Source organism: Podarcis gaigeae (genome assembly GCF_964106915.1).
Source record: "Podarcis gaigeae genome assembly, chromosome: 5".
Taxonomy (NCBI): domain Eukaryota; kingdom Metazoa; phylum Chordata; class Lepidosauria; order Squamata; family Lacertidae; genus Podarcis; species Podarcis gaigeae.
This window is the reverse complement of record NC_139681.1, coordinates 70,974,022-70,978,838: the sequence shown is the minus strand read 5'-3', so window position 1 is coordinate 70,978,838 and position 4,817 is coordinate 70,974,022.

Sequence of the window (4,817 nt, the reverse complement as noted above, 5' to 3'; positions counted from 1 at the left end):
TCTCTTCCGCTACCTGGCTCACTCACTCTCTCTCACTGCAGTGCTGGCTGTGCGAATCCGATCCGAGCCGCTGGGTCTCTGCACACTGTGGAGGGGGTGGGTGCCAGGCGTGCAGTGCGGAGAGAGAGCGAGGGACTATCTGGGGGAGGGACAGTGCAGCGGCCGCCCAGCGCAGCACTGAGCGCGGGAGAGAACCACACCAGACCAGACCAGGCAGCAGCAAGAAGAAGCTGGCAGCGGCGGCAGGTTAGGGGTTAGCGGGCGCAAATTACTTGCCTTGCCCCGGGTTAGGGGGCACAAATTACTTGCCTTGCCCTGGGTTAGGGGGCGCAAATTACTTGCCTTGCCCCGGGTGCTGACAACCCACGCTACGCCGCTGGTCCCTTTTGTGTCTTCCTTTTTGGGGTTGGTCTTGCAGCGGTGACCCACTTGCAGCCGTGGCTGCCAAATACAGTGGTACCTCGGGTTAAGAACTTAATTTGTTCCGGAGGTCCGTTCTTAACCTGAAACTTTTCTTAACCTGAGGCACTACCTAAGCTAATAGGGCCTCCCACTTCCACCGTGCTGCCACCGCATAATTTCTGTTCTCATGCTGAAGCAAAGTTCTTAACCCGAGGTACTATTTCTGGGTTAGCGGAGTCTGTAACCTGAAGCATATGTAACCTGAAGCGTATGTAACCCGAGGTACCACTGTAAATAGGTTTCCTCTCTGGAAACCAAGCACAGCTGTGGCAAGTCACTGCTCTTCATGAGGTAAACTAACTTGACCAACAAGCTGCTGTGCTCCAGGTGCAGCAGAAAAGAACTGAGGTAGCTAAGGTTGGTATTCTGTGGCTACTGTATATGCTCAGTCTTGGGCTGTTGTAGTGTTTTTGCCCCCTGGGGTTTTATCTGGAAACGTTGGGATTCCTCTGAGCATACCAATACTTCTCTCTCCTGTTTTAATCCCATAGCTGTCAGAACTCAGAATCTGAGTTCATTATTCACATATATAATGTGTCAAACTATAAAAGATGTTCTCCTCAGTCAAGCTCTAGTCAATCTATCAGCAGCTACAACTGTAGAATGTGAAGGGGTTAAATAAGTGAGTTTTCCCTGTTTTCTTTGTGATGGAAATTCATCAGCAGCTGCAGCAGAGACTGCAATAGCACAGTGATTTCGGAACTGCCATAATTTGCCTCCCTTCTTATACATAAATGAGATGGCGTGTTCCTCTTAGGTGCGTTTCATTTCTCTTCCAGGTTTAGAAGAAAAGACCAATGATAAGGGGCCGCAAATTGCTTATTCCAGGAAAGGCTGGCACTAAAAGAATTCTGATGATAGGGAAATGATTATCAGAGCATGGCTTCTTGAACATCACGGCCTGAAGCGCAATGTAGCTGACAGGCCTGTGAAATGAAACAGTAGCTGCGTTATGTACAACAGGCTACACACATTTGGAAACTCCATCAGGCTGATGATTTGATTATATAGCTTGCCTTTTCATCTCATCCTCTTTTTGATAGAAGCTGCAATGTGATAACCTTCTAATACACTGCTACCTAAAATGTCTTAAAAGCTAGGGCTCCTAGGCTTTTAGTAGTTGCATGGAAGGCAGAAATTAGACAGGCAAAGCTATTCCTGACATAGATTCATAAACTTATAGAACTGTAGAGTTGGTAGGCACCCTCAGGGCCATCTAGTCCAACCCCCTGCAATGCAGGAATCTCAACACTCGGTCCCCCGTCCAATTTGAAACCAGACCAGACCATGCTTAGCTTTGCAAATGTGCTAGCTGTTTTATTGCTACTCTACTGGGAGGCCATGAGATGCAGTGATGGGGAAGCTACCCCGGGTGAATATCTGGCTGTCATCTGCCATTAAAGAAGCCTTGTAAATTAGTCTTCTCCCCAGCCACCCCCAAAAAAGTTACAAGCCTGCAAAAATCTATGAATAACCATAGTTTAGAGGTCCCGGGCCCTAAGGAAGTCAGACTATCCTCTACCAGGGCCGGGGCCTTTTTAGTGATGGCTCCGACCTGGTGGAATGCTCTGTCCCATGAGACTAGGGCCCTTCAGGATTTAATCTCCTTCCGTTGGGTCTGTAAGACAGAGCTATTCTGCCTGGCCTTTAATTTGAATTCAGCCTGATCTTTTATTTCCCTTCTCTTCCTTCCCCCTCCCCTTTTATGAAGATTACCTGCTCTGAGACCCCACAGCTAATTCTCCCCTGGCCTCCTCGCTGCTCCAAGTAGGACCAATTCAACCAGCTAGCCCTGGGGATTATCTAATTGATTTTTGAATTTTATTGTTATTCATGTTTTTATACTATATTTTATGCTGCTTTTATAATTAAGTGTTTTAAAGTGTTTTAAATTTGTTGTTAGCTGCCCTGAGCCTGCTTTTTGAACCATGAAGGGTGGGGTATAAATAAAAAAATATTGTTATTATTATTATTATTATTATTATTATTATTATTATTATTAAATCCTGCTGGGGGTGGGGGGTGGCTATCAGAAGAGGGACCGAGAGTCCATCTCTCCTGAAGCAGTGCACTCCAAACCTCTGTTGGATGTGGAGAAGTCTTTCCTCCTCTGGCAGCCCACCTGGTTTCTATGTTGGGCCTGGAGGAAGGATGGAGCACTTCATTCATCCTTTTGACAGCCCACTCACTTGCCTGCATGCCCTTCACTGGGGCTAGCAGGCTAGTGTTTAAATATAAGTGCTTTAAAAGGCTCAGGGTGCTTGCCAGCAAAAAGAAACATTTGTGGCACTTTATTCAAAGGATACACATCCCAGGAGGCTCTGCATGTCTGCTCTTTTCAGAGACAAGAGAAATAAGAGTGTTTCAAGTAGAGTTGGACAAATATGTCAATTTTGCTTTCTCCATTTTCCAGTCTTAAATTCACGGTTCTCCACATGAGGTGTTTTTTTTGGGGGGGGGTTATGGGTTATGAGTGGAATTCTCAACAATGGGGTGGTGGTTTTTTGGGAGGGCGAGACCCTCCTGCAAATACCATCCCACCATGTTACTCCTAAGAGCGCCTCCAGATTGTCAGTATTTTGCAGGAAGGATTCAGGCTCATACCATAAATTGAGCAATTAAAGTAGACTAAGGTGCTGTCACCTTAGCACTTCAAATCTGCTTTTTAAAAAAGAAGCAGGCCTTTTTTGCAGTTACGAAAGTGATGAGCAAAAGCTCTTTTTAAAAGATTTGTTTGATTATTGCACTGTAGCAGGCTGGCAAAGATGTTGAAGATGTCATTAAGAGCGAAACTTCTGGAGACGTTGAGAAGGCATATTTAACTCTTGGTAAAAACAAACAGACTTTTTATATTTAAAGAAATGATCAGCACTTGAAGTGACTCTATTTGCTAAACTGGATGAAATAGTAAGTTGAGGGAGGGGACACTATATGGGATCATATTCTGAAAAGTGTGGCATAAATACCCCACAAGCAAACCATTATGAATGCAGAATGAATGCTCAGCTCATTGCTTTATAACCAGCCTGTAAACAAATCAGAACAAATGCTCAATAAAGACTAGGCATCGTGTGGCCTCTAAAGAAAGATAGGGCAAGCTAGTCAAGACGAATGCTCCGTGAATAGTTTGTGTGGAGGAGCCATAACTGTCGAACATGTTTGGGAAGCAAGTTGGCAAAGAATACCACACTTCTAAAGTGTCCTTTAAAATCCCTCCCCATCACACTTTTAATGAATGGCCAATCCCTCTTTAGCACCTTTCCTTTCACCCCTGCACCCTATTCCCTGATATGTAACTTTATTCCCTCCCGCTTTTATGCACGTATTACTTTGAACTAAGTAAATGTTGAATACGCACGAAGTTTCACAGCAGCAGGTCTGCTGGATCTACTTCCGATTCTCTTACAGTCCTGTTCTGAGACGCATTGTGCCAGCAAAGAAACACTTGCGATTTGACGCACCAGCTGCTGTGCTGATGTTACATCACTAGCAATGATATTACGCTGATGTTTCAGGAAAATGTATCGGCAGGAACATTTAAGAACTCTGCTGCCTACCTACAGATCCACTTGAAGGAAAACATGCCTGTATGAGTCAGTTTCTGCATTAAGTATAAGGACACAATTTTTTGTGTGAGTGCATAATTCTTCCTCCCACTTATTTTCCACAGCATCATTCATTTTCCTCCCTGGAAATGCTGCTTTCAGTATTTTTTTATGGAGATCCTGACATGAGAGCAAGGGATGCCCCACACAGTCTGCCATGGGACTCGATTGTCTATCAAAATTTCCACACTGTCTTTTCATTCCAGAAGAGATTGCTCAAGCCAACTCACATCATAGAATGAAGACAAACATTACAATGCAATTCATTTGAATTATAACACAGCAAAGCCATATGTTTCTATAATGTCGATGGCAATGAGATTGCCATTTCTCCAATGCTGGTTGCCTTGGACCAGCTGTATGTAGTTCCTTAAATATGCAGATTAGGGTGTTCCTTGAATAGTACAGGTGAACTTACTTAATTTGTAATTTCCAGAACAATACACAGACTGAAACATAACCATTCATCGAAATTTGCATTTCTCCAAACTTTGCAATATAACAAAATGATTTTTTTTTAAAAAATACACATACTAAAGAGTGAATACAAATACAAATATTCGTGAAAATGACAAACACCTTTTTTACTGCAGAAAATTGCTTCACAAAGATAGGTTTATTAGGTAAAATTGCATACCAAAAAAGTGTATATTAGTTGATTGGGGTGTGGTGCTGGTGAATTTTCATGAGGGAACTGATGTGGAAATGTGGAAAACTGAGGAGTGGACAAATGAAAAATGGAAAGGAACC